This window comes from Protopterus annectens, chromosome 3.part0 (genome assembly GCF_019279795.1).
Source record: "Protopterus annectens isolate FY-2018-M chromosome 3.part0, PAN1.0, whole genome shotgun sequence".
In the NCBI taxonomy this organism is placed as follows: Eukaryota; Metazoa; Chordata; order Ceratodontiformes; family Protopteridae; genus Protopterus; species Protopterus annectens.
Window position 1 is genome coordinate 1,920,226,738 of NC_056731.1, and position 22,954 is coordinate 1,920,249,691.

The window sequence follows — 22,954 nt, forward strand, 5'->3', positions numbered from 1 at the left end:
TACTTATAAACACATAAGTACACTTCAAAATCTTATAAAATATTATAAATTATACTGTTGCATCCTAACAAGGACAGGCTTAATACTAATTTTGTTGTTTATACCTGGTTCACTATCTGCACAGAGCCTAAGTATCCACTCATATTCTTTATTTTCTAAACAATTGTTTAAGTCCCCACCCCTCACATCTTTATATACATTCTCTATTACTCTAAAGGTAAAGGTGTGGTCTATTCCTTTATCTAAAATGTGCTTACACAATGCATTCTTATAATTTTTCCTTCTAAGTTCAGATTTGTGTTCTATTATGCGGTTTGCTAACCTCCTTTTCATTTTCCCTACATAAAATGATCTACACTTTTTACAAGTGGCCAAATAGACCACATTAACTCTATTGTAAGTTGCTACACAGGAAAAATTAAACTTCCGACCAGAAGTGGGATGTATATTTTCTTCACTATTCAGTTTTTCTATATCTACACAACAGCTAGATATATATATTCTTATATGAAAAAAATGGTTTATAATCTATTATATTATGTAGTTCAGGCAAAGCTAAGAGAATTACCTATTTTTTTTCTATTATTTTTTGTAGTTCTTTCGTTCTTAAATTATATGTAGTAACGTATCTAATCTTATTGTTTTCTAAAACTCTACTGTCTGTTTTCCTTGGCTAAAAATTGAACTTGCATCTTCACTTCTAGCTATCCTTACCCTTTCAACCACTTCCATGACATCTTTATAGTTATACCCACTACTGACAAATTCTTCTATCATGTTATTCAAGATATATATATAAGAATCTAAAAAGTTTGAAGACTCTGTTATAAGGATTTTAAAATTTAGTTAAAAATAAAGTAGGGCAGAAATATGGGATTTATACCTGTATGGCTTGTAGCTGTTGTGTAGATATAGAAAAATTGAATAGTGAAGAATTTATACATCCCACTTCTGGTCGGAAGTTTAATTTTTACTGTGTAGCAACTTTCAATAGTGTTAATGTGGTCTATTTGGCCACCTGTAAAAATGGTAGATCATTTTATGTAGGGAAAAAGACATAATAGAATACAAATCCGACATTAGAAGGAAAAATGATAAGAATGCATTGTGTAAGCACATTTTAGATAAAGGAATAGACCACACCTTTACCTTTAAAGTAATAGAAAATGTATATAAAGATGTGAGGTGTGGGGACTTAAGCAATTGTTTAGAAAGTAAAGAATATGAGTGGATACTTAGGCTCTGTGCAGATAGTGAACCAGGTATAAACAACAAAATTAGTATTAAGCCTGTCCTTGTTAGGATGCAACAGTATAATTTATAATATTTTATAAGATTTTGTAGTGTATTAATGTAATTTATGTGTTTTATAAGTACTTAATTAAGGGTACTTTGTGATTGGATGGCTGTGGTCACATTGTATCTGCTTTGCTACTTTTAAATGAATGAGAAAATGTAGTATGATGTTTAGCATTAAAGAAGGTTGTTTGACTGAAAGCTCTGCTTGTTGTAATAAAAGCTACTTGTTTTTTTTCTGATGTGATTTGTTTTACATCAGAAAATTACTTCACTTTATCTTGTATCAGCGTGAAGTAAGTTTAATAATTTTGGCTGTTGCATTGATGTCAGTGGATTTGGAGAGCATACACAGCTGTTTAAATGGAGAACAGAACTGAATTATCAAACTCCCATTAGAAGCTTATTAGTAATGGAGGTGAATCCTCTGTTGCATCTTACTTCATCAAATATGCAAATAACTAATGAGAAACCTAAAATCGATATGAACTTTGAAAAACAGCTTCAACTTCTGGAGAGCAAGACAGGTACATATAAATGCTTCCAATGGCAAAGGCTTTGCTTTTCAGCCTATATAGAACTGGGGGTAGTACCTCGAGGACTTAATTTCCTTAAAATTCCTTCTTATGCCAACGTTTATCCTGAATTACTAAAACGTTGGCAACAGCTTAATCTTAAACTTAGTTTCGATTATATGACTTTAATGAATGACTATTTCATGGATATTGAAAATACTCTAAAAATGAAATAATGCAGCTTGAAGATGAGTTGGTGCAATTACCTAGTTTTTTAGTTATGGCAGAGACATACCAGAAAATGTTAGGCTGAAAATGCTTGATGATCGCCTGGAGGCTGGGAAGAAACAAACTTTTGCGTGATATAAATTACTTCAAACAAGGTCATATCTTTTCATGGCCAAGAAATGAAAGGCAAAATAAAGTTATTTTAGAATGGAAAGGCCGGCTTGACAGCTTCCAGGAAGGAAACATAGCCATGCCTACAAGCCAGAGGGTAGCGACTCAATTGGTTCATTTGTCAGTTGATGAAGAGGCAAGTTCCACTCCTACTGTGTCTACACAAGTATGTTCAAACCAGATGGCGGTTATAAAGACCGCGGAACACATAATTGCTTCATCGTTGAGCAGTAAATCCATAAATGAACAAAGTACTTTACGTTTAGTTCAGTCTGGATCGCAAATGCGATTCCATTTGAACTTGACTGAAAAGGTTAACATTTTGGATAAAGGCTTGATGAAAGGTCATATGTTGCAGAAACAATCCCCAAACTGACAGAAGCGGAAGGGGGACAGTCCAGTTTGGCAGGTAAAGAAACCAGCCTGATGACAGCAAAAATATATGAAGGTATTCTAAATATGATAGACTTTGTACTAACTGTACCCTATATTTCATTATTGAAAAAGGGGCTGAAATTTATACCTAGCACTAGCGACGACTTAGTGCACTGACTTGACTTAAAAATCTTTGCTAGAAACCTTAACTTGAAGCTGCTATTTAAAAATAATGATGAACCTATGAATTTGCGATGTAAGAAAAGAAGTGTTTTTGTACCCATTGGTAATCCTGTGGTTTAGGGCGGCCACAGTAGTACAGCGGTCAACATTGCCACCTCACAGCAAGAGGTTTTCCAGTTCGATTTTCAGCTGGGGTGCCTTCTGTGCAGAGTCTGCATGTCCTCCCTGTGGTTGCGTGGGTTTCCTCCAGATGCTCCGGTTTCCTGCCACATCCAAAAGACATGCAGTAGGTGGATTGGACACTCTAAATTTGGCCCTAGGTGTGCGTGTGTGTGCCTTTTGTGGAAGGTTGGGCGCCGTGCTGGCAACTCGACACCATAAAACTCCACTGCCAATCATGAGCGGACAGATGATCCATTGTGGCGACCCCTAACCGGGAAAAGCCGAAAGAAGAAGAAGAAGAAGTAATCCTGTGGTTCGGCTGTTCATGATATTTGCGAAAGAGAAATTAGGTGTTTATATGAATTGAAACTAAAACAAAAAGGTATAATTTAACATATGATGAATATGAGGTTATGAAGGAACTTGAAAGGAATGAGAGTATAATTAAAAAGCAGACTGATAAGGGGGGAGCGGTGGTTCTAATGAAACAGGAAGACTATGCGGATTCAATGTATGCTTTTTTGAATGATATAAATACTTTTAAAAAAGTGATGCCTAATGATGTTAGGAAAATAATTTTTGATATAAATATGATAATTTATGATATGCAATTAAGTGGTGAGATTGATTTAGAACTGTTTAATTTTTTTGTCTGTACCATGTCCATGTATACCCTGAATTTATGGGATACCAAAGGTGCATAAATCTATTGATAAGCCTCCGATGAGACCTATAGTCTCAGGCGAAGGCTGGATCATGGAACCTTTGTCAGTATATTTGCAGAAGAGTCTCTCACATTTTTTACAATTATGTCCTGGAGTAATTAAGGATACTACTGACTTTTTGTTAAAATTGAAAGCACAGCAAGATAATAGAAAAGTGAAAGATTTGCACTATATGTTTGTAACATTAGATGTAACCTCATTGTTTACTGTCATACCGAATGAGTATGGCATTTTAGCCATACGTGAATTTTTAACTGCAGAGACAGATGTGATGGCAATAGATGTGGAAAAAAATTTGTTCAATGCTACAAATAATGTTGACAAAAAAATTTTTTTATTTTGAGGAGGAATTGTTCTTGCAGCAAACAGGTGTGTGTGGCCATGGATACTCCCGTGGCCAATACCTTGTGTTTCATCAGTGGGATAAAAAATATATGAGTATTGATGCAAATGTTTTAAATAAGAAGATTGAATTTTACTCAAGATTTGTAGATTGTTTTTTTATATGGAATGGAAACATGGATTAATTGTTAGAATATGTGGCCTATCTAAACAATACTACAAAATTCCTTGTTTTTAAGATGAATTGTTCTACGGACAGTATAGTATTTTTAGATGTGTTATTGAAAAGGAAGGAAAATATCATTCACACTAGTGTGCATAAGAAAGAAGTACAGGCTAATAGATACCTGCATCGGCAAAGTATGCACCCCCCACATCTTTAGAGGAGTAATAAAGGCCCAGATATGTAGAGTAAGTAATATAAATACTGATGAGACTATGTTTTAACATCAGTTGAAAAATATGATAGAAGAGTTTGTCAGTAGTGGGTATAACTATAAAGATGTCATGGGAGTGGTTGAAAGGCTAAAGATAGCCAGAAGTGAGGATGCAAGTCCAATTTTTATCCAAGGAAAACACAGTAGAAAGAGTTTTAGAAAACAATAAGATTAGATACGTTACTACATATAATTCAAGAACGAAAGAACTACAGAAAATAATAGAAAAAATGGGTAATTCTCTTAGCTTTGTTTGAACTACATAATATAGATTCTAAACCATTTCTTTCATATAATAATCTAAAAAGTTTGAAGAGAAAACTCTGTTATAAGGATTTTAAAAGTTTAGTTAAAAATAAAGTAGGGCAAAAATATGGGACTTATACCTGCATGGCATGTAGTTGTTGTGTAGATATAGAAAAATTGAATAGTGAAGAATTTATACATCCCACTTCTGGTCAGAAGTTTAATTTTTCCTGTGTAGCAACTTGCAATAGTGTTAATGCGGTCTGTTTGGCCACCTGTAAAAAGGGTAGATCATTTTATGTAGGGAAAACAACAAGGAGGTTAACAAACCGCATAATAGAACACAAATCCAACATTAGAAGGAAAAATGATAAGAATGCATTGTGTAAGCACATTTTAGATAAAGGAATAGACAACAACTTTACCTTTATAGTAATAGAGAATGTATATAAAGATGTGAGGGGTGGGGACTTAAACAATTGTTTAGAAAATAAAGAATATGAGTGGATACTTGGGCTCTGTGCAGATAGTGAACCAGGTATAAACAACAAAATTAGTATTAAGCCTGTCCTTGTTAGGATGCAGCAATATAATTTATAATATTTTATAAGGTTTTGAAGTGTATTTATGTAACTTGTGTGTTTATAAGTACTTAATTAAGGGTATTTTGTGATTGGATGGCTGTGGTCACATTGTATCTGCTTTGCTCCTTTTAAATGAATAATATAGTATGATGTTTAGCATTGAACAAGGTTGTTTGACCGAAAGCTCTGCGTGTTGTAATAAAAGCTACATGTTTTTTCTGATGGTGATTTGTTTTAACTCTGAAATACCCCATCATATTAGGTAATCCCAAGCCACCTTAAAAATGAATTTACTGTTGTGCAGTGACTCTTATGATCAAGTTCCTAGAAATACAGTCAATAATGCACACTGTATGTTAGATTCAATTCTTAGTGATTTACTTCTGCAGGGCCAGAGTAGTCTGGATATTTTTTTATTTTTTAAAGGCGGATAAACAATTGATTCTGAATATTTTTGGAATCCCTAAGATATACAACAATTTGGAAGATCCTCCTTTGCAGTCCATATTTAATGCAGGCAAATCTAAGACACATTCTTTGGATAAATGTCTCAACTGCAAGTTGAAGCATGTACTAGGTTCTTTATTTATATAAAGTTCCTGGGATTAGCCTGGTTTTATGATTTTTCTGGTTGAATCTACTGATAATTGAATCTTGGGAATCAACATCCTGGATACTTTTATGGAATTTGTTTTAAAAAATAATTTTATTTCTTTTGAGAGTCGGTTATTTTCACCAGGTGACTGGTGTTGCAATGAGTGCTTGCACTCATGTTTATGTTAATACTGCCATAGCACAATGGGAAAAGTTGTGTTTGTTCAATAGTCCTTTTTCTACATCTTGGTGTTTTCATACCAGATTTCTTGATTTTTGATGTATATGGAATGATGCTGCTTCCAAAATTAATGAATTTTTGTTGTGCATCAATTCAACCACTGAATTTTTGAGATTTACACATTCAGTGGTCTGTAATAGTATAAATCATTTCGACGTGGAGCTATTCATTGATAGGGACAACAAGAGATTTGTTTCTAACATTCATAGGAAACCTATATATTCTAACTCTATGTAGTTGTCATCCTTCATAATAAATGAAGACAGTTGTGAAAGGACAGTTTGTTAGATTAGCTAGAATAATTTCTGAGCATGACATTTTCCTTTTGGAATGTAAGAAGTATGTATTATTAAGGAGTACTAAACAGCGGACCAACATGGGCCCTAGTTGACCATGTCACTTTAAGACATATCTTTGAGTGTAATTGGCTGATCTTTCAAACCCTTGATTTAACTAACCAAAAATCGGGGAATCAATCGGCTGTAGTTTATAGAAGGGGTAAGAACTCTAAGAATTATTTAGAGACTCAAGAAGTTGATAAGGTTTGTGTTAGTTATAAACAAATGGGCTCATTTAAATGTGGCACTTATGCTGAATGTAGTTTTTTTATTGACAGTTGAAGTTACTGAAATAAATGGGAAATGGGTTTATGTTAAGTACCATTTTCCATGCAGTGCAAAGGGCATAGTATATGGGGCAGAGTCTCAACAATATAAATGTTTTTGCATATGCAAGACTGAAAAGAAGTGTGTATGACATAATGCATGGTAAAAATAATAATCTATTGTATAAAATACATTTGCTCCCACAGTTTCCATTGTTTTAGATTTTTGTATTGACAAAGTAGAGATGAATGGGGTGGACCAAGGGAGAAGTTGTTGGAATATAGAGAATTATTGTGGCGATTGAGATTTAATGCCAATAATATTCCCAGATTAAATGGGATGCTGCCAATTGCTAGTATTTTAAAATTAATTAATCATGATATTTAATGCTATTAATTTTTTATCAAATTTTAGATAATTAGAATTAAAATATATGAAACATGTTCAACATATATTTTGTATTACGCATTTTTTCTTTATCACTTAGTTATTGTAGTTGTTTGTTTTTTTTTTTTATGTCATCACTCATGGCTATATATTTTATCAGGGCTTTTTATTGGGAGAATTGTATGTGTCATTGATATTTCCTATACATTTGCTGGTGGATTTTAATGTTTGTTTCTGAAGTCCTGGTGTATAGTGGGACAAAAGCACTTAGTCTTTGTGGTCTTTCAATAAAGTGTTAGTATAATTACAGATGTAAAGTTGTTAAATCTCGCCGTTTATTCTCACTGATGGGTTCGGAGCCGATCCTTGGCTCCGACACGGCCAATAGCAAGCTCAAGGTTTGCCAGTAGCTCGAGACCAAGCCCCTTATCCCACAATGCACTGCTGGAATTACCTCAGATCTAGTTTGCCACGGCAAGAGAGATCTCGGTGATCCAGTTAGCTAGGACCATTTTAGAAACAAATTAACAGCAAGTCTACAAAAAAGTTTTCTTTTTTGTTTAAACTATATAGTTTGTGTTAGTACTATTATATTTATTCTCCAGTTAAATACTTAGATAGTATAAATAGTTTAAAAGTTAGGGCCTTGTTGGCTTCTTAGTTTGTGTGGGCCTTTAGCCCTTTTTTCTCTACTATTAATATTTATAATAGTCAGGCTTTTTCTGTGGGCCTCTTAGCCCTATATTTGTATCTATATATATATATATATATATATATATATATATATATATATATATATATAAAATACTGTTATAGATAGTGCCCGGATTGGGCTTAGTTGTTTGTGGATCTGATTTACTGTTTTTTCTCTTAAGTATGTCGGATGATGGGGAGAAATTCCATCCCAAATCGGGATTCAAAAAATGCCCTGATTGTGGGCAGAAAATGTCCGTCACTGACGGACACATTCAGTGTGTCTACTGTCTGGGGGCTAAACACCTCCAAGACACCTGTAGCATTTGCCACTCCTTTTCTTCAAGAGTCCTCTTGGAGAGAAGGAGGAAACGTATAGACAGGGGATTGCTACAGCAATCTTTCTCGGAAGTTTTGAGTAGCCATGAGGGTGCTAGTACGTCCTCCAAATCCTCAAAATCCAATTCTTCAGATAAGGTTTCAAGAAAGGCTAAGATTTCAGAAGGAGGGTCATCGGTTCCACAGTCATCGGAACTAAGTGTACCTTTGATTCGGAGCCAGCTCTCAGTATTGGAGTCGGTCTCTGAAGTTCCTTCTTTACCTCTAATCCAGTCAGCACCTTCGGTGCATTCAGCTAAGTCTTCAGTCAGCCTTTCAGATTTGGACATGGATCGGCTAGTGCAGAAGCTTTTACAGGCACCAGGACTTGCCAAATTGTTGTGAGCCCCGATCAGCTCATCGGTACCGAAGACCATGGAACCAGACTTGTCTACTCCTCCTCCGAGCCGTACTGGACTCTTGGAGCCGAAGTAAATTGCACCGATGGTGGTCGAACCCTTGGAGCAGATACCCACACCGGTGTTATCGGCTCCATCTACTCGGATGTCCTTGGCACCGACCGAGGGGCCTAGGAGCCGACGCTCTCCCATCAGGTCCGGGGAGGATAGTCGCACCGACTTGTCGGTGCCGACTCTTCCTCTCGGGGCTTCGGCTCGGATGAGCTCGGCTCCTACCTCGGGCTCGGAGCCCAGGGTTTCAGTGCGGTAGGATCGGACGATACTCTCGGGTAAGTCCACTCCTTCTCGTCGGAGCCATGGTGCCTTCGATGCTATGAGGAGAGTTTTGTCTCCAAAGACAACATCAGCATCGGTTCAGCTTTCCCTCTCCCCTCAAGCTCCTGTGTCTGCTTCTTCATTTACCGATCCCTCTAAGCTTAGAGACCCCGAGCCTCAAGTACCTCCACAGGGCATCCCCTGCTCTTCTGAGACCTCCCCAGATCCCCCTCACTGAGGAGACTGTGCAAGAGGAGGCACTTAAACTCCCCTCAGGAGTCTTTGACATCTGACATGGACTTGGATGAGTCAGAAGGGTCCCCTCGATCCCCCTCTGAGGATATCTCCTTTGCAGAGATACCAGCGATCCTTAGTCAGAGGGGTGATTGGCAGTACAAGACCCCTACTGAGGAGGAGTCTGTGCTCTTGAAGGCTTTTGGGTCTCAACCTTCCACTTCTTGGGTGTCTCCACCTTATGATGAGCTCATGGAACTGATCTCTCATAAGGCGTGGGAGTCACCGGAGGCCATGAAACCTGTCCCTCGTAGACCCAATAAATTCATATCTGCCCCAGTGGACAAGCCATTTTTGACAAAAGGAGTACCTGTTGATGCCATAGTGGTAGCTGTAGCCACCAAAAAGGAAGTATCTGAGACATCCTCTTCTATCCACCCCCCTAACAGAGATTCTAGGGTTATGGATAGATATGGGAAGAGAATGTTTAGTTCAGCGACTTTTTCTCTATGATCACTGAATTACTTAACCCATTTTACAAGACTACAGAGATCTCCTGAAAGAGCTAGGAGAGCTCTCCAGGGTACGGTAGCTGCAGGAGTGGCCGACAAAGTAAATGCCCAGCTTGCTACCCTAAACTCAGTGGTTAACTCATCCATGCGTCTCATATCCTATGCAGCTGATGGTTCAAGTAGAGCCGCTAATTTGGGCATTGCTCTTCGAAGACAAGCCTGGATGCGTCTCTGTTCCTTTGTGGAACCCTTTAAGTCTTCCTTTATTAATACCCCATTCGATGGCTCATCACTGTTTGGGCCCAAAGTAAAGGAAATTGTAACCAGGTGTGAGCAGGAAGGCAAGACTTTATCTGCCATTGGGGTCCATTTTTCCACCCCTACTCGGCCCTACCCCAGGGGCCCTGGGGGGGGGGGAGTGGTTCCGAAAAACTCAGGCAGCCTTTCAGGACACACATGGAGAAACCCCCTCTAGAGGCAGAGGAGGGGGTTATAACGGAAGACGCCGCCCCTGTGGCAGAGGGGATCTTCAGCAACAGGGTGACAGGGGTCAGTTCTCAGGTCAGTCCTACCAGCGCCCCTGAAAGGGGGCCCGACTGTTCGGCTCTGGAGGCAGTCGGGGGTCACTTGTCTTTGTACCCAGAAGCCTGGCTAAACATAACATCGGATACTTTGGTACAAAGCATCATTTCCAGAGGATATTTCATACCGTTCTTTACCCCTCCCATTCCTATGAAGAAAATCCCAGATGTTCCACCCAATCTCAGGGAACAAGCAATTGTAGAGGTCTGCAGATTGCTAGAAAAAAAAGTCCTCCAACCAGTCCCAGCAGACTGTCGGAAAATTCTTTTTGGTACCAAAGAAAACAGGGGACTGGAGACCTATCTTGGACCTCAACAGACTCAACCAGTTCGTAAAGAAAGAGAAGTTCCGAATGGTCACGCTTCAGTCCATTCTTCCCTTCTTAGGGAAAGGTGATTGGATGTGCTCCATAGATCTCAAGGATGCGTACCATCACATAAAGATGAACAGACGCTCCAGAGATCATCTGCGCTTCTGGCTGGGGGCCAATCATTACCAGTTTCGAGCCCTGCCCATTGGTGTTCACCAAATGCATGGCAGTGGTCACGCCTCACCTGAGGTGTCTAGGATTCTAGGTGTTTCCATACCTAGACGATTGGCTCCTCACCGCTACCACCAGGCATCAATTGACTCAGGCAACACAATACACTCTGACACTCTGCCATCAATTAGGTATTACAATCAACTTTGAAAAGTTTGCCTTATCGCCATCTCAGCATACCGTTTTTATAGGAGCAGAGTTAGATACCTCAACTACCACTCTACGTCTCCCTATCGAAAGAGTCTCTTCTCCGCCAAAACATCAGCTCATTGGTGTCAAAGAATAAAGCTACAGCAGCAGAGGTATTGAAAGTACTAGGTTTGATGGCGGCAACAATCCTGGCTATACCACTCGCAAGGATGCATATGCAAATTCTTCTATGGCTCCTCTTCACTCAGTGGTCTTACCAGAAACTACCAATGCACCACATGATTCTTATCACGTATTCTTGCAGCAGAGACCTTCAGTGGTGGTTGACATCTCTTCATGTCACAATCGTAAGACCCTTTGTCGTCGTCCCCCAGTAGCCACTGTGACCACGGACGCTTCACTGATAAGGGGGCATTTTCAGGGAAAGACTGCCCAAGGCACATGGAGAGATCAAGAATCACATCTGCACATCAATGTTCTAGAGTTGAGAGCGGTACTTCTGGCGTTGCAGTACTTTCAGGACTCTCTCCCTCTAGGGACTATTGCAATTCAGACCGACAACACGTCAGTAGTCTGGTACGTGAACAAGCAGGGTGGAAATAAGTCTTACCCCCTTTGTCGAGAAGCCCTCAGGGTCTGGCAATGGGCTATGTCATCCCAGCTTTTTCTGTTAGCAGTGCACATCCTGGGGAAATCCAACGTGATAGCGGACAAGCTAAGCAGGGCAATCTTACTCCCTCACGAGTGGTCTCTCAAGCAACAGGTTGCGGAGTCGATTTTCCGAAAATGGGGCCAGCCTTGCTGGGACCTTTTTGCCAGCCACATCAATTCAAAATGCAGAAGCTACTTTGCCCTAATACCACCTTCTGGTCATCCCCCGAGAGACGAACTTTTACACGATTGGCCCCCGGGTCTCCTTTATGCATTTCCACTCTTCCCATTAATACCCAGATTTTTACAGAAAGCAAAATCGCTGGGAAGGACTGTTATACTCATGGCCCCCTACTGGCCTTGACAGATTTGGTTTCCGTTTCTCTACCATCATCTCTTGGAAGATCCATGGATCCTGGACCCAGTTCCAGACCTTCTGACTCACCCATCAGGGGATCTTCATCCTTCTCTGCATTCCCTGAAACTGACTGCTTGGCTAATCCACTTCCCCTAATTACCAGGCTTCATTCAATTTCAGAAGATACAAGACAGATTCTCTTGTCTTCTCACAAGCCATCTACCAGGAAATTATATGGCAGTAAATGGAAAAGATTCTCAATTTGGGCCAACACGCAGAACATTGACCCTTTCTGAGCTTCTCTATCTTCGATTTTAGAATTTCTAACAAAAATTTTTAAGAAAGAGGCAGCAGCTGCTACAGTTAGAGTTCAGTTAGCTGCTATCTCAAATTTTCACCTTGGTCTTGATGGCTCAAATATTATGAGCCATAAATTATCTAAAACCTTCCTTAAAGGCGTTCTTCATATGAGACCTCCAATCAAAATTCCCTTTTCTCCCTGGAATTTAAACCATATGCGGTCTCAAATTATTTTTCCCCCTTTTGAACCAGCATCTTCTTGTGATTTAAAAGTTTTATCTTGGAAAACAATATTTCTTGTGGCCATTACGTCTGCCCGCAGAGTGTCAGAACTTCAAGCATTATCTATCAGGTCACCCTACATGATATTCCATGGAGATAGAGTATCTCTCAGAACAAACCCCTCATTTTTACCTAAAGTCTGTTCTGAGTCAAATATCAGTCAGGTCATTGGACTGCCAGTCTTTTTCCCCAACCACTCTAGCAAATTGGAATATATGCTGCACAAACTTGATGTTCACAGACAGCTCAGATTTTATCTTGACAGAACTAAGGATATTAGGAAATCAGACCAACTTTTCGTATCCTTCTCAGAAGCAAGAAAAGGCAATCCAGTGGCTAAAACAACTTTATCTAAATGGTTATCCGATTGTATATCCTTTGTTTATGAGAATGTGAGCATGCCTTTAACGCACAAACCAAAAGCTCATTCTACCAGAGCTGTCTCTACCTCTTCTGCTTTTCAAGCTAAATTGCCCCATGACAATATTTGCGCTGCAGCCACTTGGTCTAAGCCTCATACCTTTATCACACATTACAAAGTAGATAGGGCTTCAAGGGACAGGTCTTCCTTTGGTTCTACGGTACTAAAGAACATACTCCCATGAGCCATCCAAGTTGAGGGTGCTAGGGACGCTACCCATCAGTGAGAATAAACGGCGAGATGTAACAACTTCACATATAGAAGTAATGTACTTACCATAACGTTCCATGTGAGTTGTTTATCTCGCCTTTATTCTCGCATCCCTCCCTCCTTCCCCCTCCTGGCTGACTGTTGACTTAGAGGCTAGTACCATCCTGGTTATTCAATATTTCTTCTTCCCCTTTGGGAAGTGTTCTTCGCGTGTGTGTGTGTATATATATATATATATATATATATATATATATATATATATATATATATATATATATATATAAGAGGGTATGTATATGTTGTATATATGTATATATATGTATATACTGTTATTCGCAGCAAACAAGATTTGAGGTAATTCCAGCAGTGCATTGTGGGATAAGGGGTTTGGTCTCGAGCTACTGGCAAACCTTGAGCTTGCTATCGGCCGTATCGGAGCCGAGGATCGGCTCTAATCCCATCAGTGAGAATAAAGGCGAGCTAAACAACTCACATGGAATGTTATGGTAAGTACATAACTTCTATTTTTGTTTGCTGAATCTGTGCCGGCAAGCCTCCAAAGTGAGTCAATTTTTTTGTTGTTCATTTTTCTTTTAAATTCTGTGTTCTTTAAGTTTCATATATCCTCCTTATAAACCCTATTATTCTAGGAAATCCAAATACTACCATTGCCCTACTTATAAAATCCCAGCTGACTCTATATAATTCTTTCTCTGCATTAAGACACGCCAACAATAGTAGCATTTTCTTACACTCTTCTTTCCCTCTGGATCATCATTTGTTCTAATAATAATGCCAAATGTTTCCCTTCGCCACCATAAAATGACATAGATCCATATCCATTACACATGGCAGCATTTTTGGCATTCTCTCACCTAGCATAGACATAAACAGTAGCCATTTAAAATACCAAGACCTACTTTGCCAAGTTCCAAGATATGGAGACTGAATAGCTAAAAATTTGGACTCACATAAAGTAGGTTTAAGATGTTAATTTCTCAGAAAATTCCCTTTTCTTAGACATATGGTAATCTCTGAGTTGGTGTATATGCATTTGAAGGGGGTGTGGAGATCTTGCCTTCAACATCAGTTTTAAAAGAAAAGAATAATGTTTGATATTCATTCTTCTCCTGCATGCTTGGTCTTTATATTGGCACTTGGCAAAATGGGTATTGAGATTTCAGTCGGGAGCCACATAAACACTTTATAGTTATGGTTTAAAATTGAAACTGGTCTATATGAAGCCCTGTTTGAATAATACAATAACCATAACTTTCTTTCAATATGCTGGCACTGTCCTTCGTCTTCTTCTTCTTTCGGCTGCTCCTGTTAGGGGTAGCCACAGCAGATCAACTGTTTCCATTTTCTCCTGTCCTCTGCATCTTGCTCTGTCACACCAGCCACCTGCATATCCTCTCTCACCACATCCATAAACCTTATCTTAGGCCTTTCTCTTTTCCTGTTACCTGGCAGCTTCATCCTTAGCATCTTTTTCCCAATATACTCTGCATCCCTCCTCGGCACATGTCCAAACCAACGTAATCTTGCCTCTCTGGCTTTGTCTCCAAACCTTCCAACCTGGGCTGACCCTCTAATATACTTATTCCTAATCCTGTCCATCCTCGTCACACCCAGTGCAAATCATAACATCTTCAACTCTGCCACATCAAGCTCTGACTCCTGCCATTTTGTCAGTGCCACTGTCTCCAACCCGTATAACATAGCTGGTCTCACTACCCTCTTGTAGACCTTCCCTTTCACTCTTACTGGTACTCGTCTGTCACAAATTGCTCCTGACACTCTTCTCCACCCACTCCATCCTGCCTGTACTCTCTTCTTCACCTCTCTTCCACACTCACCATTACTCTGAACTGTTGATCCCAAGTACTTAAACTCATTCACCTTCGCCACCTCTACTCCCTGAATCCTCACCATTCCTCTATCCTTCCTCTCATTCACACACATATATTCTTAGTCCTGCTGACCTTCATTCCTCTTCTCTCTAGAGCATATCTCCACCTCTCCAGGGTCTCCTCCACCTGTTCCCTACTCTCACTACAGATCACAATGTCATCTGCAAACATCATAGTCCATGGGGACTCCTGTCTGATCTCGTCTGTCAACCTGTCCATCACCATTGCAAATAAGAAAGGGCTCAGAGCTTATCCTTAATGTAATCCCACCTCCACCTTAAACGCATCTGTCACTCCCACCGCAGACCTCACCGCTGTCACACTATACTCGTACATATCTTGTACCACTCTTACATACCTGTCTGACACTCCCGACTTCCTCATACAATGCCACAACTCCTCTCTAGGCACCCTGTCATATGCTTTCTCTAAATCCACAAAGACACAATGCAACTCCTTCTGACCTTCTCTGTACTTCTCCATCAACACTCTCAGAGCAAACATCGCATCTGTAGTGCTCTTTCCTGGCATGAAACCATACTGCTGATCACTAATCATCACCTCCCTTCTTAACCTAGCTTCCACTACTCTTTCCCATAACTTCATGCTGTGACTGATCAGTTTAATCCCTCTGTAGTTACTACAGCTCTGCACATCACCCTTATTCTTAAAAATCGGTACCAAAACACTTTTTCTCCATTCCTCAGGCATCCTCTCACTTTCCAAGATTTCATTAAACAATCTAGTTAAAAACTCCACTGCCATTTCACCTAAATACCTCCATGCTTCCACAGGTATGTCATCTGGACCAACAGCCTTTCCGTTCTTCATCCTCTTCATAGCTATCCTTACTTCCTCCTTGCTAATCCACTGCACTTCATGATTCACTATCCGCACATCATGCTCTGTCCCCTCTTTTAAAATATTGGTGTACAAAACCTTCCAGATATTTATCATGTTTTCCCTCCTAATTTTCAAACGTCCACAGGAGTACCAACTTGTAGTACAGAGCATGTGTATGTACCTTTAAGAAGCATTTCCTGATGTAAGCACATGCATATAAATATTGAGCACGTGCTGGCAGCAGTGCCATTTTGAGAGAGCAGCCAGAGTGTATGAGTGTGGTAGTCAGTCTGTTTATCAGTTTATTCAAGTTTAAATTACAAAGCCTCATTCCTGATGTGTTTGTATATGATAAAGCTGTTTGAACTGAACCCACAACCGCTTGTCTGTTTTATCCTGACCAGAGGAGCGGCATGGTGTCAGAATCGGGATTAAGAGTGCAACATCATCAATCCATGAAGTGCAGAGTTGAAGGTGAAGGCAGATTAAGCTTGTTGAGTGAAACAGAGCTCAGACAAACAAAAAAAGGCCAGAAACATACTTAAGGTAACAAAAAAAAAAAAATTGCACAAATGATTTATTTGGCAAAGAAAATGAAACGGAGCATTTGTAAGGCACAAAACACATTATTAATCAAACAAGTAGTACAAAACGTATTATTAATCAAATGAAAGGCACAAAATGCATTATTAATTAAACAAAATGTTTGAAACAATGATATTTGATAAAACAAGCAGAAATATTCATATGGGACTCAGAATTGCCTTTGGTTTGCATAACAAGCATGTTTGAAGTAAAACAGGCACAGGAAAAGTATACTGAGCATGATAAGAGATTAAAAGGACATAAGTAAAATAAAAGGGCAAATTAAGCTTAAAGTAAGACAACTGCATGTTTTTTTAGTAAAAGACCGTGTTTGGGCACAAATTACTATTTTGCATTGACTGAAGACATTCAAAGTATAACCAGAATTTTTCAAGTATCTCAGAGTGTGCAAAGTGTTTGCAGAGTGTGTGCTTTATTTTGGTGCAATTATTTCAAAGAGTTTGCTGTGTGCAAAGTACAGTTATATTGCAAAGTGCAGTCAAAGTACAGCCATTTTGAAAAGTTTCCTGTGCTGTGTGCATTTATTCGCAGAGTGCCGCCATTTCAAAGTGTTTCTTACACTGTACAGTTATTTCGCAAAAGTACAGCCATTTTGAAAGGTTCTTGTGGTGTGTACAGTTTATTTGCAAAGTGCAATCATCTCAAACTGTTTTTTACTCTGAGCTTTTTCTGCTGTGTACAGTTTATTCACAAAGTACAGCCATTTAAAAGTATTTCTTACTTTTTCTGACAAAGATGCATGTACAAGGGCATTCATTTTGCTTAACTTAGCTGGGTCAGAAGCCATTGAAAGAGAGTGTGTTCATTTGTGTATGCACCAGCAGTATATGCAGGAGAGGGGGAAAACTGCCATATTATGGTACTGGCTGAATCAAGGAAGGATCTTGAGTGCCTGAAACATAAATTTAGAGAAATGTGCAACCCCCAGACAAATGTTACATTAGAGAGGCACTTATCTTATACAAGAGACCAAAAGCCAGGTGAAACTTGTGCAGCATATATTACTGACTTGAGAAATAAGGCCAAACGTGCAGATTTGGTGACTTGAAAGATGAATTAATAAAGAACAGGCTTGTGTGTGATGTTAACAGTGCTGCAGTGAGAAATATTTTGCTTTGTGACAGTGATTTAACATTAAGAAAGCCATCGAGATTTGTCAAGGCCATGAGCTCACAGAAAGGCACACAAGTATGCTTGCAAGTGATAAGAGCTTGGTTTCAACAGCCTCTAGAGCAAACATAGACAGTATGCAGCATGTGGCAAGCAGAAACAGGCCTAAGCACATGGCAGCTGCAACCTCTGCGGGGTTCCCCTGGGAAGACCTGTAGCTTTCTAGCAAGTTCCAAGACTAGCTCAGTAAAAAGGGCATGCTCAATGCAGTATAAACATGAGTCAGCCAACCCCAAGTCAATTCTTATTGTTAACTGTCATAATTTTGATGCCAGTCATGAGTCTAAAAGAGAGAAGTGCTTAGCATTTGGTCAACAATACCACAAGTGTAAAAAATTGAATAATTTTCAATGGTTTTGTAGATCAAGCAAGCCTCATTTAGTTATTAAGAAAGGTCACTCAAAAAAGCAAGTTGATCATGTAGAGAGCTTCAACCCTACTTTTTATGTAGCTGGGTGGATCAGTGATCGGTGAAAAGGTTAATGCAGTAGATGTGCTGGCAAAGAATTAAAGTATTTTGTACTGTCCTGATTAATGCTAAACCCACAGTGCTCAAAGTAAACATTGGTTCAAAGTGTAATGTAATGTCAGCAGAAACTTTTGTTAAAGTGAGGGCTGGTGAGCAACTTAATTTGGTTAATTGTGCGAAGCTTGTTGCTTATGGAGGTGAAGAGATTCAAACCGAAGGCTTAGTAGTACTTTCATGTTATTTAGCTGGGAACAGTTGCAGCTTGCAATTTTATGTAATCAGAAGATCTTTGCAGTCATTATTAGGTCTCAGAGACACTTTGAGAATGAAACTGCTTTCTTTTACCAAAGAAGTACATCATGTAAGCACATGTCCCAGTTCCAGCATCAGTGATGCTATTTTTTTTTCAGAGTATGCTGAGGTTTTTGATGACAAGCTAAGCAAACTTCCAGTTGTGTACTCCATGAAAGGAGATGCAGAGGTCAGTCCAGTGGTCAGACCAGCAAGGATAGTTCCAATAGCTATGTAGGACAAAGTCAAGGTCCAGTTAGACAAAATGGTGCAGCAAGGTGTGATTTCCAGTAGCAGAACCAACAGAGCATGTTTGTCTTCCATGGTAGCTACTCATAAGAAAAATTCAGATGAGATCAGTATATGCATTGACCCAAGAGACTTGAACAAGGCATTACAAAATACCTCATCATCATATGCATACAGTTGAGGAGATTGCCACCTTCATGCCAAATGCCACTGTTTTTTCTGTCTTAGATGCAGAGAGTTCATTTTGGCAAGTAATGCTTGACCGCAAATCTTCACTACTGACTACATTCGGTAACCCATTTGGTAAATACAGATTCCTCAGGATGTCTTTTGGAATAAATTCTGCTAGTAAAGTCTTTCAGTGTGCATTGGAGCAAACTTTTTCAGGCAACAGGTGTGCAATAATAGTTGATAATTTACTGGTAGGAGGCAATGGTGAAGCAGAGCATGACAGAAACCTCAGGAAAGTTCTGAAGTGAATTTAAAGCTCAATCCTCTGAAATGTAAATTCATACTACCAGAAGTTACTTATGTAGGTCATGTATTTACCAGTACAGGCCTACAACCAAACCCTTGTAAACAAGCAGCCATTCTTGATATGCCAGCTCCAGATTATGTCCAAGCTCTACAGCATTTTCTTGGTATGGTTAACTATATGGGCAAATTTATCCATGACTTTAGTGAGTTATCAGTGCCTTTAAGAGAGCTGACATGCAAAAATGTTGCCTGGTTATGGTTAGTAGAACACCAGAGAGTATTTGATAACCTCAAACAGCAAATTGCCAACCCTCCTACATTAAGATACTATGAGGTCCACAAACCAATAATTCTCTCCAGTGATGCTTCATAGTTCGATCTTGGTGCAGTTATTCTTCAAGAGGGCAGACCTGTTGCCTATGCATTTAGAACTCTTACTCAGATTGAGATGCAGTATGCTCAAATTGAGAAGAAACTTTTTGCAATTGTGTTTGCATGTTTGAAGTTCCATGATTATATTTATGGATGAGCTATCCAGATAGAAACTGACCATCAACCTCTAGTCACTATTTTAAAGAAGCCTATACATTCAGCTCCAGCAAGACAACAAAGAATAATGCTCAAATTGCAAAAGTATAATTTCAAAATGGTCTAAACAAAAGGCAAACTTCTTTATCTCGCTGCTACCTTATCCAGATCACCCAGAAGTACCATGGAACAGCTTGATGCAGAGAATTTTGACTTTGATGTCATGGAAGTGCATAATTTTTCTACCATGAGACTTGATGAGCTGAGAGATCATACAAAGACTGATCCAATTTTGGAAAAGCTCAAGAACTTCATCAATGTAGGATGGCCATCAAAGCAATCGTGTACCACCAGAAGGACAACCTTACTTTCCATACAGAAATGACATGCTGATGGAAGATGGAATCATTTTCAAAAGTTATGGTTCCTTCTTCCTTACATCATTTACATTGTGGCCACTCAGGTTCCTATTCTACAAAAGAAGGGTGAGAGGAGTAGTATTTTGGCCTTCTCTATCGAAAGACATTGATAGTGCTTTCTTCTTTTCAGTGTGCAACAGTACTAAGCCGCATTTGCAAAAAGTGTCTCTTCAGCTAAGTCAAATTCCTGAACTACCTTGGTCAACAGTAGTCGCTGACATATTTGAGTGGAACAATCAGCATTACTTAGTGTTGGTAGACTCTTATTTGAACTATTTTGAGATTGATTTGCTACCTAACTTAACATCCAGTGCTGTTATTACTAAGATGAAACATTATTTCTCAGTCCATGGAAGTCCACACAAAGTTATTTCTGGCAACGTTTCTCAGTTTACCAGTCAATTGTTTAAGAGATTTGCAAGAGAGTGGGACTTTATCCATGTTAATAGTAATCCTTAATACCCACAGTCAAATGGCCTTGCTGAACATGCAGTGCAGAGTGCAAAGCAATTACTAGAAAGGTCAAAGCACGACAATACCAATATCTTCTTGAATTTACTTAATCTCAGAAATATACGCCATGCCAACCTGCTTGGCTCACCTGATGACTTCTATCTAGGCAAACCAGGACAACCTTGCCTATCAGTTCTAGTTTGTTGGTGCCTAATGCTAAAAACAACAGAGCAATCAAAGCCCAACTTTTGAAGAAGCGTTCTTCTCAGAAGTCCAGCTATGATAAAATGAGCAGATTTCTTTGTTCGTTAAAAGAAGGAGAGACAGTGAGGATGCAAATAGTGAAAGGCTTTGATTGAATTGGTTACGGGAGAGGTATATGTGGCAAGTTGAGATCCTACTTAGTGGAATCTGAAGGTATAGAAATACAGGAGGAACGACAGACATCTTCTTCCTGTATCTGAAATGATATAGCAGCATCATACCTGTGATATGGACTCTAGATCTCACAGCAACCCTGACAATGTTTATATCGAAGAACATGTCTTAGTATCCATTCCTTTTCCTGATGATGTCCCAGATAGCCACAAAGGTGAACATTTCTTGAAGACAGTCCCCATTGCTAGATCCAATTCTGACTTTTATGTTACATGATCAAGTCATATTTCTAGACATAGTGTAAAATACACGGCAACCTGGACATGATTGTTTTATATGTTTCTGATTTTGTATAATTGCATGTCAAATAATTAGTTTTGTATAAGTGCATGTCAAAAGATAATTTCTGTAAATTGCATGTCATTGAATACTGTCATTTAGTATATGATCTATTTCTCAAAGATGGAGGATGTAGAACAGAGCATGTATATGTACCTTTAAGAAGCACTTCCAGATGTAAGCTCATGCATATAGATAGTGAGCATGTACAGGCAGCAGTGCCACTTTGATAGAAGTGCCAGAGTGTTAACATGTATGAGTGTGGTAGTCAATCTGTTTATAAGTTTATTCAAGTTTAAGTTACAAAGCCTCATTTCTGATATGGTTGTGTGTAATAAAGCTGTTTGAGCTGAACCCACAACTGTTTGTCTGTTTTATCCTGACCAGATGAGCGACACATCCTGACCAGACGAGTGACACATCTTTTTATGGAACTTCCCTGGTGACTGATTATACATTTATTTCATCCTTTTCTGTTTTAGTTATTATTTATTGAACCTTGTCTTCCTCTAATCTTGGCATAGTTAAGTCTTCCATAAATATTTCCATTTGTGGCTTTTCTTTGTTTTTACATTTGTCTACTTTTATACAGATTTTCATAAAACTTCTGAAATGTTTTTCAGCTTGTACCTACTCAGCACAGACTCCACGTGGGCCAGCAGAGTAATCCAGGCTGCAGAGAGCTGAATAAGCGACTTTTCTTGATACTAAGTATAATTTTTGTTGCTTTCCACATCTGAATACCTAGCGACTGTATTTCGCCTGCCTTTCTGTTACATTGAAGCTGTTTTTACTGCATTTAACTTAATATTGCACTTGGAATCCTTGTTTCTTCCTATTTGACTGTATTTGTAGCAAATTCTTCTGTGTAAGCTGTAGTAGCTGATTCATAGCATTTATAAGTGTTCGCTGTACCTGTTTCTGCCTGTTTTGTGAAAAAAAGAAAAAAAGAAAAAATATCTCTTGTTTTTCCTGCTTTACTAGTTAAGTCCAGTTTCAGAGTTGCTGATTCCTGGGCTTTGGTTGTAGTTCCTGTGTACTGTTTCCTTGCCTTATTTGGGGGAGAGGAAGTTACCTTGCTTACCAGTGGGAGTGGGAAGCATTGAGCTGCCTTTTGTCCAGTTTTGTGAGGTTTCAGCCAGTAACTAGTAGTTTATTGGTCGTTTTGAGCCAGTTTCTAGCTTTTTCCAGCCCCCTGGTATAAAACGCGGTAAACGCGCGTTAGCGCGGAGCTGCCACTGTTGCACACTAGGGCAGCGCCGGTTAAGCAGGTTTAAACTATTCGGGCTACCTAAAGTCCACTCTTCAAATTTTCCCTTAAAACTACCTTCCTCGAACTATACTACTGATCAAATCAGCGTATCCTATAACTAAAAAGATCATCTCTACTTGACTCCAAGTAGACTATTCTCTATCTGTTAAACCTAGCACTTGCTCCTACAGTACTTATTACCTTGATACAGCACTCTTGTCATAGATAGTACCCCAAAAGGCAACCCCCCATTTCTCGGTCACCCACGTCCCCCGGAATCTTTTTTTAAAGTTTTTGTCTATCCTTCTAGCATGTCGAGGGATCAGTTGCTAGTGTCCTCTCCTGCTCAGCTGGTGAACCTGGGAATATTGAGGCAATGTTACAATTGCCTCATGTACACAGACAACCCTCTCCTCCTCCCACAAAACACAAATACATGCGAGAGATGCAACTATACGGCCAAACTGGAGGCTGAGTTCTCTCAACATAG